Below are 13,214 nucleotides of genomic sequence, written 5' to 3' on the forward strand. Positions count from 1 at the left end.
GGGGAGGAAGGAAAAAGGGAAGAGGGGGCAGGGAACGGGGGCACGAGAGAGAGAGAGAGAAGGAGGAGAGAGAGAAGAGAGAAGAAGAGAGAGAAGGAGAGAGAGGAGGAGAGAGGGAGAGGAGAGGAGAGAGGAGAGGAGAGAGAAGGAGAAGAGAGAGAGAAGAGAGAAGAGAGAGAAGGAGAGAGAGGAGAGAGAAGAGAGAGAAGAGAGAAGAGAGAAGAGGAGAAGAGAGGAGAAGAGAAGATAGAGATAAGTAGATAGATAAGATATAATATATATAAGATAATATATATATTATATTATATTATATATATAATTGTATATAATATATATAATATATAATATAATAATTATATAATTATATATTATATAATATATAATATATGTAATATATTATTATTATTATATATAATATATATAATATATATTATATATATATTATATAATTTTATAGGAAGTTCGTGCTACCTCATTTTTGGCTGGGTATTACCTAACTGGACATTTGGGTCCCTCCTTACTATTCCCTATACTTTATCACATAATGCCCCCTTTTTAATAGCAAAGTTGCTGTGAGAAGCTTCCCTACCATAACAGGTAAGTATTTATTTGCTTGGCCCAGAAACTGTCCTGCAAAGAAAGATGGCCAGTAGTTCCAGAAGCCTCAGTTTTCTGGATGGCTAGTATGCCATTTGCATCCAAAAAAGAGAGAGAGAATAACAAGGATGAAGTGAGCATATTCTCCTCACTTGCATTTAGACTTTCTTTCTCAGAACTCAAAACAATAGAAAGTTAAAAGATTATTTTTAAAAAATCCAGATCTTCTAAAAGACTGGGAGGTTAAAAAGAGCATTTTTTTCCTTTGCCCTTGGGCAAGTGAAATGTGTTCTCGCTGGCAAAAGGCTACCTTCAAGACTTTCTGCCTGAGAACATTTGACACGCTATCTGAAGCATTTGTGCTCTGAGCACAATAGAGGCTGAGAATCCATTCTTGTCCCCAGGAACAGGGAGGTAAAACTTCCAGCTGTGTTTTGGGGAATTGCACAGGTCCAGGGTGACAAAACGGAGCACTTAACGGACCAGTGGTTATCAAGTTGGTTTACCCAGTAAGACATCTGCCAAATTGTAAAGCTGGGCATCGCATGATATTAGATCAGTGGAACAGGATAGAAACCCCAGAATTAAGCCCACACACCTACAGTCACTAAACTATGACAAAGGAGGCAAGAGCATACAATGGAGAAAAGGATAGTCCCTTCAATAAGTGGTGCTGGGAAAACTGGACAGCTACATGTAAAAGGATGAGATTAGAACACTTCCTAACACCATACACAAAAACAAACTCAAAATGGATTAAAGACCTAAATATAAGACTGGATACCATAAAATTCTTAGAGGAAAACACAGGCTGAACACTCTCTGACATAAAGCATAGCAATATCTTATCATATTCACCTCATAGAGTCATGATAATAAAAATAAAAATTAACAAATGAGACCTAATTAAACTTAAGAAAATTTAAGCAAAAGGAAACCATAAACAAAACAAAAAGACAACCCACAGAATGGGAGAAAATATTTGCAAATGAAGCAAGTGACAAGGGATTAATCTCCCAAATATATAAATACCTCCTGGAGCTCAATGCCAAAAATACAACCCCATCAAAAAATGGGCCAGAAGATCTAAGAAGACAATTCTCCAAAGAAGACATACAGATGGCCAAAAAATAGATGAAAAGATAGTCAACATCATTCATTATTAGAGAAATACAATTAAAAACTACAATGAAGTCTCACCTTGCACCAGTCAGAATAGCCATCATCAAAAAGTCTAAAAAACAACAAATGCTGGAGACGGTGTGGAGAAAAGGGAATCCTCTTATACTGCTGGTGGGAATGTAAATTGGTGCAACCACTATGGAAAACAGTGTGCAGATTCCTCAAAAAACTAAAAATAGAATTACCATTTGATCCAGCAATCCCACTCCTGGGCATCTATCCAGAGAAAACCATGACTCGCAAAGACACATGTACTCCGATGTTCATTGCAGCACTATTTACAATAGCCAAGACATGGAAGCAACCTAAATGTCCATCAACAAAGGAATGGATAAAGAAGGTGTACATATGGAATGGTGTACACTATGGAATATCACTCGGCCATAAAAAGGAATAAAATAATGGCATTTGCAGCAGCATGGATGGACCTAGAAATTATCATGTTAAGTGAGTTAGTCAGACAGTGAGACACAAATGTCAAATGCTGTTACTTACATGTGTAATCTTAAAAAAGGATGCAATGAACTTCTTTGCAGAACAGACGCTGACTCACAGACTGAAAAACTTATAGTTTCAGAAGGAGACAGGTTGGGGGTGAGGGGATGGGCTGTGCATTGGGGATGGGAATGATGTAAAGCTGGGTCATGATGATAATTGTACAACTATAAATATAATAAAATGTATTGAGTTAAAAGCCCCCTCCCCCCAAAAAAGAGTTAAGACATAAGTCTCTAAAAAGCAGGGGGAAATTCCCCAGAGAATCTCTTTTGAAAGCATGTGACAACTACACCCTAGGAATGCGAATGAACCAGTGGCTAGATTTTACCCACTGCAACCTCCCCTCAACCAGGCCTTAAGTTTTATTAAGCTTTGCTAACTCGGCTCTAGTTAGTTGGATCTAATTGTCTAGCAAAGGAAAGGAAAAAAACCATCTCTCATGAAAGATAATATCTGCAACTTTTTAAACGCAATATCCAGGTTAAACAATACCTCTAGGCATACAGAAAGACAGGACTATATGACAGATAACCAAGTAATACAAATAAACAAATAAATAATAGATAATTACAGATAGATATAATAATAGATAACAAAAAGAGATTCATCAACCGATGAAGTTATTAAAATGAACAAAAGAGCTTTTGTTATGTTTTGTTTTGTTTAGGGCTGCACCCTCCGCACTATGGAGGTTCCCAGGCTAGGGGTCAAATTGGAGCTGTAGCTGCTGGCCTATGCCACATCTCATGGCAATGCCAGATCCTTAACCCACTGAGCAAGGCCAGGAATCTAACCTGCATCCTCATGGATGCTAGTCAGATTCCTTAACCTCTGGGCCACATCAGGAACTCCAGGAGCTTTTAAAAAGATGATTGTTTGGAAATAGAGAAAATAATGGGTGAAATAGACAAAAGTTAAAAAGTTTCAATCAGAATCATAACTCATAAAAAGAATCAAGGGCCAACATTTTTTAAAAAAATATATCTGATCTGAAATGAAAATCTGTAACAGCAGATTAGACTCAACAAAGTTAGCAAGTTGAAAGACTGCTCCGCAGGAAAACATCTGTACCAACACACAATAGAAAAAAGAATGCATTTTACTCATCAATAATATTTTATTTTATTTTATTTATTTATTTATTTTTTTAATTTTCCCACTGTACAGCAAGGGGGTCAGGTTATCCTTAGATGTATACATTACAATTACATTTTTCCCCCAGCCTTTCTTCTGTTGCAAATCATCAATAATATTTTAAAATGAGATGTACACCAAGTATTTTGGGAAAGACCTAGAAAAATGCACTAGGTCCCTGGTTCCTGGCGGAGAATCTGGAATATACATGGGCAGAATAAATACTTGTCGTATGTAAACTCTAAAACTCCAAGTAAGAGAGCTACAATTAAAAAACCTAAAAAGAGGTAAAGAAAGAGATGCCAAGCCCACCTTAGCCCTAGAGAGCAAACTATGGGTATGGATGCTTCTTTTCCAAGCTGAGGCAAGTGAGATCTGTCTATAAATGATTTGCTTGTTCAGAAATGGTGCAGCTCGCTGACTTCTGTGCCAGAGAAAGTGAGACTGCAGGACACAAACAGGTGTGTGATTTTCTTATCCCTTCAGCCTCAAAACTTCCTTTCTACACTCTACTACATGGTGCTGGGGCCAGGGTTCCGTGAACTACATTCCAGCTTTACCAGGAGGCTTTCTGTTAAGGTCTGCTAATGGGGGTGTGGTGGGGGTGGGGAGGAGACACTAAATGGAGATTGCAAAGCTGGGGGAGGAAGAAGAGGCTATTCTTTGCCTTTTTTGGCTGCTGTTGCTGTCAGTATTGCCCCAGCAGTAGGCCCTCCCCACTCCAGAACTTCTAGTTCTCTCTGGAGAAACTTTATTGTACCTCTCATTGGGATGGGGGGAAGGAGGTAGCACCTCTCTTTGAAGATCTGAGCATCAGCTCCTCAGAGCATCTTCTTTAAGCTTCTGAGTTCCAATAAGCCCAACTCTTCACGTACCCACACTACAAACATACAGATGCGTGCATGTGTAAGCACCCATACTTTATTCACAACAATATTCAGCGAACAATAGTTTTTTCCAAAGTGCCTGTCTGGTTACAGTGAGGCATACAGATACTTTGGTCACCTTTCTGCTAATTTCCATGTATTTTTAAAACAAACAAAAAAGATCCATTCATGTGTTTCTTTTTTATTTTATTTTTAATTTTTGTCTTTTTAGGGCTGAGGCCACGGCATATGGAGATTCCCAGGCTAAGGGTCAAATCGGATCATGAAGCCTCTGGCCTACATCACAGCCACAGCAATGCCGGATCCAAGCCCCATTTGCAAACTACATCACAGCTCATGCAACACCAGATCCTTAACCCACTAAGTGAGTCCAGGGATTGAACCCACATCCTCATGGATGCTAGTCGGGTTTGTTAACTGCTGAGCCACGATGGGTACTCCCAATGTTTTTCTTTTTTACTGTATAGTGATGAATTTTAAAATGCCTTCAATATAAAATATCTGTTTAGGGAAAAAAATGCAAGATGCAGCTATTAGTTGTTGGTCATCATCTTTGGAAGGCAGAAAACTGTAATAAGTTTTACTCAGGCATACTGATTTTTTTAAATATTACAATCATGAAACAATGCATGTTTTAAACTATTTTAATTGTGCCATTAGTGTGACATCAGTCAATATTTGAACAGCTTTAACATCCAATGGATTTTCTTTCTAGATGCACTATTTTCACTTCTTCCTTTACCCTGATTTGTTTTCTAGGAAATGGATGCAATTTGAGTTTTCAGTCAGAAGTTTTATAAAAAGAATTGCATTTGCTACTATGCACTGTATTCCCACATTGGTGGTTTACAGCCTGTGTCTCTAATTGGCGCAGTACAGTTAATTTACAGTGCTATGTAGTTTCAGGTGTACAGCACAGTGATTCAAATAATATTTTAAAATAATATATATTTTTTCAAATTCTTTTCCATTATAGATTATTACAAAATATTGAGTATAATTTCCAGTGTTATACAGTAGGAACTTGTTGTTTAGCTATTTTATATATAGTAGTGTGTATATTAATCCCAAACTATTAATTTATCCATCCCTGCATTTCCCCTTTGATGACTGTAAGTCTGTTTTCTATATCAGCAAGTTTCTTTCCATTTTGTAAATAAGTTTATTTTTATCTCTTTTTTGTTAGATTCTGCATATAAGCAATATCATATGATATTTGTCTTTGTCTTTGGCTTACCTAACTTAGTATGATCATCTCTAGGTCCCTCTGTGTTGCTGCAAATGGTATTATTTCATTCTTTTTTATGGCCAAGTAATGTTCCATTGGATATACATGCCACAGTGGTATTATTAATATTACTATTGTTCAGCAGTTGGAGCCTTTGTCCTCACTTTTCCTTAATTGGTAAAAAGCATACGTGTGATTGTCAGAAGCTGCTCTGCTAGTAAAATATCTTTTTATCCATCATGACTATAAATTATTATCAATAGTAATTATCATAATTTCTGTTATTATCTTCCTAACATAACATTAAGTATAATAAACACTGGAGTCGGGAAACAGTGCCTCCAGGGAAGAAAGAGGTCATAAAGTGTTGACTAGTTTGGTTAGTGGACTTGCTTTTTCTACTATACCAATTTACACAGGCTCGTTCCATTTTCTTTTAGAAAAAGATCTGGTAGAATAACACACATCAAGCTGTGCATCTCTGTTATTACATAATTTTTTTTCTTTTCTTAAACAAGTTTACAAATGTCCCCACAACACAAAATAGATTTTCTAGAAACTTGGACTTTTGTTTGTAAATTGCTTTTATTGATCTTTTAACATATCCTATTGTTCACAAGTCTAACACCAGAAATTAAATTAAACAAAGATATTAAGCATTATTCAAATATTTTAGGTTTATTTTTCAGCTTCTGTGCCTTTTTTCTACCATATTTTTCCTGATTCCTCTTCATGATGAGGTCTGGATACAGGGAAAAGGAACACCATGACAGTGAGGTGAAAGAAGTGGTTACCTCTTGTGCATAAGCTGGTGATCTGAGAAGGACAAATGGTCCCATTTCTGGGCAGCTTCCAGTGTGGGCAGCCATTGTTAGCAGATAATAAAACTCATAGTCTGGTTTCTCGCTGGGCTTTGGCATTTGCCAGTGCTAAAAACTTCAGCCTTGTGCTCCTTCTTGACTTCTGTCCTAAAAAAGCCTGCTCCAGCCTCTGCTTCAGCATCATCTTACCTTCACCACAACTTTCCTCATAGCAAATATGCTCATCACCCACCAAGAATTGGCAGAGATTTGGAAATTTCCAACTTGAACTGTCCATTCTTGGCAATGCAATTCCACACTCAACCGAGTTAGAGTGCCTACTGCTGGTGCCAGGTGACTCTGCAGTTACCTTCCATCAGAATCCTGAAGTGAGAGAAGGCTACAGCCATTCACCTCATTGTCACCTAACACATCTTCTCTTTGCAGGTGAGAATCAACCACGTGTTGGACCATTTAATGTCTTCTTCTGCCCCTTCTCTTGATTCCCTCAATCCCTTGTTTGTTAGGGTTGAAGTCCTTTCAATTACTTCCTCTGTCTTTTTTTCCTAAATTCTGCCTCATGTACCATGAGGAAAAAAAAAATCTAAAACCAAGCTAGCTCATGATGTGCAAAGGAGATTTTATACCAAATCCTATGATGAACGCCAAAAAATGAAGACTAAATCTCTTTCCATTCCTGCTATTACATCCTGAATATTACTCCTGAAACAGAGGGTTGTCTTGGCCTGACTATAAATGTGCTATGTGCAAAAGTGTGGAAGAGAAAAACACATTAATATTTTGTCACTTATATTTGCTTTTCTAATGACTACATAGGATAAGGAAGTTCCTATTTGAAAGAGAGTATGAGAATCATTTCCTGTATCTCCAAAGTTATCTTCCAAAAATGAACTGCATTTGAAAGGTGCAGAAATATGAAAATCATGTCATATTAAATGACCTAAATTCACATTCCTGTTCCACAGGCTTAATGGACTCTCATGAGAATTGAAATATACTGAGATTAGGAATAAATATTTTTTTCCTCTTAACCATCTAGAAATGTAAAACTTTAAAATGGACATTTCCTAAAACTTTCCAACAAATCAGAGTTAAATAAATTAACAGAGAAAAAATAATTGTTTTGTATTATCTGACTATCTGCTCTAAAAATGTAAGGATATGAGTTATGCAATTGACTGGTCAGTAAATAAATAACCAAACCAGTTTACCTGTTCTTTGGTGGAAATATTAATATAGGAGTTCCCATTGTGGCTCAGCGGCAATGGACCCAACTAGTATCCATGAGGATGCAGGTTCTATCACTGGCCTCATTCAGTGGGTTAAAGATCCTGCATTGCCTTGAGCTGTGGTGTAGACTGGCAGTTGCAGCTCAGATTTGATGCCTAGTCTATAAACTTCCATATGCTGCACCTGCAGCCCTAAAAAAGAATAAAAAAAAAGAAATTATTGACACCAACGGACTTGACCCGAGCCTGGGAACTTCCATATGCCATGGGTGTGGCCCTAAAAAGACAAAAAAAAAGAAATATTGATGTAAATACATATTTGTAAGTAGACAGGTTGATGGAGCTGGCTGTCTTTTTGCAGTTTTGACTGTCTACTTCTATGGCTTCTCTTTCCTCTTTCTGCCCGGTTTTTCTAGTCTTTGTTCCTACACTAGCTACCTTTCCCATTCTTTCTCCTGGGAGTTTTTCTCAGCTTTACAGCGATGCAATAAACTTGGAGAAATAAGGGAAAACTGTAAACTTTAGCAATGCCAAAGAACAATACTGAGTAGTTTCAGCAAAGACCCCTAAAACTGCATGATGTGACACTAAGTATAATGAAGTCCCAGAAGCAAATAGAATGGTTGGTTAAATATAAACATAGCCATAACTTCTCCTCTTACATGCAAGTTACATTTGGTGTTGACGAACTCTAGGATGAATGGATATGAGACACAGGGAGTTAGCCTTGAAGACATTAATGAATTCTCAGTTGGTACAGAACACCTTCAAGTTTGCATGCACTGAACTGCAGGGCAAAGATGATAGCCTTTGTCCATCAATGGCTTTCTAAGGTGACCGCTCAAAGTGCTGCTGAGGTATCCACCACCCCTGAGCCTTCAAGGCAGACAACTGACAGTTCCTAAGAGACCCAGTCCTAACAAGCTCTGGGAAGGCACTTGAAACAAAATTCACACACACAAAAAAACTTAGCCTTAGAAGCGATGTCTTGAGAAAACACACAGGGCATCAGTAGGGGAGGTGTGAGCGTTGAAATGTGACAGATGCGTAGTTTTGTAATCTGATTTATTTCTACAGTACATGGGTCTGATATCTACAAGTGTGTGTCCCTTGAAACAGAGCCAAATACATAGCCACGTCAATCAAAACCTGATATTGAATTGATAGCAAGTATATAACTTCTGCCCCTTTCCACCTCATTTATCTCATCGAAGTGTTTCTAAAACAATGTATTAAAATTTACCCATGGTCTACCAAAAAAAAGCATCAAAAAGGTAATTAGTTTAGCTCTTCAAACAGTCCCTGTCTTGTGTCCCTGGTTTAGAGATGACCCAATAAACTGTGCTGGAGTAGATAGTAATAGATGAGGAAGATCTGAGCCCACATCTTTACTCATCAATTTACCAGATGAGGCTCTCCAGCTTTTGCTTTCTTCTCTCAAAAAGGGAAAATATATTATCTACTTTGAAAGGCCATTGCGAGTCTAAAAGCAAATATATATACAAAGCATCTGGCACGTCACTGGCCCTCAGTAGAAGAGATGTTAATTTATTTTCTCCTATATGATTAAAAAGATAAGCCACTAAATGTATTCTCTAGAATTAAAAATAATCAATATCATCTCACTTGTGATCCTGAAGGCATAAAAATGAATAAATTGTTAAAATATATAAAATAAATATAATAACTGATCTATTGCACAATAGGACTGATTTCTTCTCTACATTTCAAAAGGACCCCTCCCCCCAAAATTTAAATCAGACTTAAAGCCATACCTACTCGGAGACGCTCTGTGGATATTTAGACTACAGACTTTTGCAGCCAAAGGTTTTTTGAATTGAACTCCCAGACATATTCTACACAGTTAATCCCAGTGGGAAATGCAACCGCAAACTTTGCTCAGCTCAACTCAGAGTTAAAATGAGATCCGCGTGGGAGGGAGTGCAGCTTGGAACGTTCACAGGATGCATCTTTAATGCAAGGAAAGGACTCACTGGGAGCATAAGGCATGAAAGCTTGAAATACCAGAACCGATGTTGGGAGCAAAGCCTCGCGGTGAAAAGCAGGGCTGATTTACTTTTGCAGAAAGATACCGAGGGAAGAGTACGTCCCAATTTGCCCTTGAATTGGAAAGCAAGTTGATTGCTTGTACAGTGCAGCTAGCTCTTAAATTCATTACCGGTTAGATTTTGGATTTTTTAGGAAGAATCTCTAACAGATCATAACAATTGGATCAGTCACCGTTTCATTAAACCATTATTAATTAAATGTTTTCACCTTTTAGTGGGACTTGCTCAATCCTGATTAGCCATGACAGATCATTATTTTCAGCAGAACGTGGTCAAGATCCTGCAACCAGCACCGAGATGTAATCAGGCACCAATGTATGAGGGAATTAATAATTATGCTAAATTGGCTGTAATGAATAATTTATGGTGTAAATTCTTATGCAATTTGCTATGGTAACACGCAAGAAGATATCTGCTGTATTTTAACAAAGCACAAGTTTCCAGGAGTAAAATAAAGGATGAAATAATAAGAAACCCACTTGAGGAGGGAAAGGCTTAGAAACTGATAAAGAGTAATAAGTAAATACAGAAGGCTATTGTCATTGCTGTCATTAATTAACATTCATTATTTATACAGAGGTGCAAAGCCCTCAAATGAAGCATTTACAGGTTGTACAGAATGAACACCTTGCCCTTCGAATATTAACAGAGATAAAAGGCTGTTTCTTATCGCATGAGTACCGCCGAGTATGTTGCTTGCTTTGATTTGTTGGTTGTGTTTCTGGGCAAGAGAAAATACATTCAAACTTTTATTTACTCTACCTTACAGTAAAGATACAATTAAAGAGGTGCTTTAAAGCAGGGAAGTGTTGCTAGGCACATTGTTGCCAAGTACAGAAACTTTGCAAAACCTGCCCTTTGCACATAAGAAGTGACCAGGTAAGATCACAGCACCCACCAGGTGTTAAGTGTTTCTCTGTATCCAGCCACTTATGAACATGCTTGTGAACAGCAACGCTGGATCCGACCTGCGTTTGTGACCTACACTGTAGCTTGCGGCAATGCTGGATCCTTAGCCTACTGAGAGAGGCCAGGGATTGAACCTGCATCCTCACAGACACTATGTCAGGTTCTTAACCCACTGAGCCACAACGGGAACTCCTCAATTAGCTTATTTGTAGATGATCTCCCATATCAATTTCTGTATACATTTATATTTAATTCTTCCTTTTGTGTTTGTTGTCCAATGTCCAAGACTAAACCAGAAGAAAAATAAATAAATATTTTATCTTAGCAGGAAGAACTCAAACAAATCAATGGAATCTGCTGACTCAGTAAAGTCATTCATTGCTATCTTTTTTTTTTTTTTTTCCTTCAGTCTTTTTAGGACCACACCTGCAGCATACAAAATTTCCCAGGCTAGGGGTTGAATCAGAGCTACAGCTGTTGGCCTACACCACAGCCACAGCAACGCAGGATCCGAGCCATGTCTGCAACCTACACCACGGTTCACTGCAACCCCGAATCCCCAACCCAATAAGCAAGGCCAGGGATCAAACCAGCATCCTCATGGATACTAGTTGGATTCAGTTTTTACCACACCACAATAGGAACTCCTTCTTTGATATCTTTATACACAAGGGTATGTCATCTAACTCATAAGAATAACAACAAGCACTGAGTACCAGGCACTGTGGTTAGCATTTCCTATGCTTCATGTTACCTACTCTGTACTCTGGCCCTTTCAGTGTATGAACTACTTTTATCTCTATTTTAATGGAAACCGACCCTTAGAAAGATTGAGAAATATGCCCACTGTTAACTAACTCAGTGATGAGACTAAATTTAAATTCAGGTCCATGTGTCTTCAGAATTCACAATGTTAATGATTATGCTAATCTTTCCAAACTATAGTCAGCATACTCCTGCCTTACCTTTGCTGACTTCACACAGACCAAATCTCCTTCCATGGGATGACGAATGTCCTCAAGTTAGAACTCCAGCTGACCTCTGAACAGTAAGGATTTGAACAGCAAGGGCCGCTTCTACAACAAATATGCACTACAGTACATATGATCTATGTTTGGTTGAATCCACAGATGAGAAACTCCAGACGGGGAGAGGCCGACTGTAAGTTACACTGGAATTTTTGACTGCTTGGGTTCATTTCCCCAAACCCTTTATTATTCAAGAGTCAACTGCATAGTATTGACAGAAAGTTTATATTTGACTGAGAACAATTACCTCTTGAAGCTGTTATCACTCGCTTTTACCTTAGTGTGAATAGGGATGTGAAGGCAGCATTCGATAGAGTTAAAAGGTTGAACACAAAGAAAACAAAAAAGAAATTGCGTGTGTGTGTGTGTGTGTGTGTGTGTGTGTGTGTGTGTCCTGCAAGAGGAGATAGAATGTGGGCCTGAAATGAGAGTAAAATTTCCTCCTTACCTTGGCCCATGCTCCATCTTCACCTTGGGGTCAATCTGGAAGAATGGTGAGTGTGCAAACCCTAAACACTTTTGCCCAGTAGTTGCCCGGGAGACCCTCGCAAATAAACTTGGCGGTATCTAGGTTTCAGTGCAATGGTTCAGCCCACTGGTTATCGGGGACCAATTAATTTCAGGCTCTCCTAGCTTTACCAATCCTCTGGAAGGAGAGAAAAACAAAGTAGAAATTGGGTAGAAACTCTTCCAAGAACTTCTCTCTTAAAGGAAAGAGGTCATGTTCATATTTAGGGACTCTGTTTTCATATGCTTCTCTTTTCTCTTAAATGCTCTGAACAAAATGGTTCAGTAATGCTAACTGGCGATGATGGCAATGACACAATGGTGAGGATGATGTAATCCTCAGGGTACAGCTGTCCTAGGAGAGTTCCCATCATGGCTCAGTGGAAACGAATCTGACTAGTATCCATGAAGACACAGGTTCAATCTTTGGCTTTACTCCATGGGTTAAGGATCCGGTGTTGCCTTGAGCTGTGGTGTAGGTTGCAGACCTGGCTCGGATCTGGCGTTGCTGTGGCTGTGGCATAGGTTGGCAGCTGTAGCCCTGAGTGGACCCTCAGCCTGGAACCACCATATGTTGTGAAAAAAAAAAAAAAAGAAGGTGAAAGTAGCTGGGCAGATCTCATAAGAATAATAGAAGCCTAGAGATGATGCAGCTCCTTATGTTTTACTCAACTACGGAAATAGGTATTCTCTTTCCGATTTTCTCAAGCAGGCATAGGAAATGCCATGGAAACAAACAACAGAAAATGAAACTGTCTTTCCCCTCTTCAAACAAGTTTGACTTAGCAGCACTATGACTTTCCAGGAGGATTCGTATTACCAATAAATCACTGTTCTCACAGATGCAGAGCAAAACAGAACACAGGGCTGCTGAGGCATACATTATGACCAAAGATGCCTTAGCAACAGTCTTAACTGTTCTGCAACAGATTGTGCCCTAAAGCAGGAAATACCCTGCACCCAGGAGGTTATTCAGTGTTTGTTTTTTCTCCGTAAATAAGTAGGTGGACAGACAGACAGACACACAGAGCTTATCATCACCATTTAATATTGTTCTTAGCGTTTGTGAAAAAACAAAGTTTGAAAAGATTAGGCAATGGGAAGTTCTTAAGATTGATACAAATC

The 13,214-nt window shown here is 38.5% G+C and overlaps 1 long non-coding RNA gene across 2 annotated transcripts in view; it reads right to left on the reverse strand.

Moving 5' to 3' along the window:
* The window catches only part of LOC125136414 (uncharacterized), a 47,333-nt gene extending 35,251 nt beyond the window's left edge, over window positions 1-12,082 (reverse strand). The window contains exons 1-2 of one of the 2 annotated variants that reach the window (XR_007137179.1): window positions 12,031-12,082; window positions 11,520-11,630 (exon numbers count right to left, since the gene is read on the reverse strand). This is a non-coding gene — a long non-coding RNA (uncharacterized LOC125136414). The remainder of the gene's footprint in view (window positions 1-11,519; window positions 11,631-12,030) is intronic. The other variant, XR_007137178.1, reaches the window with a different exon arrangement.
* Between the last annotated feature and the right edge of the window lie 1,132 nt (window positions 12,083-13,214).

Source organism: Phacochoerus africanus, chromosome 9, assembly GCF_016906955.1.
Source record: "Phacochoerus africanus isolate WHEZ1 chromosome 9, ROS_Pafr_v1, whole genome shotgun sequence".
Lineage (NCBI taxonomy): Eukaryota > Metazoa > Chordata > Mammalia > Artiodactyla > Suidae > Phacochoerus > Phacochoerus africanus.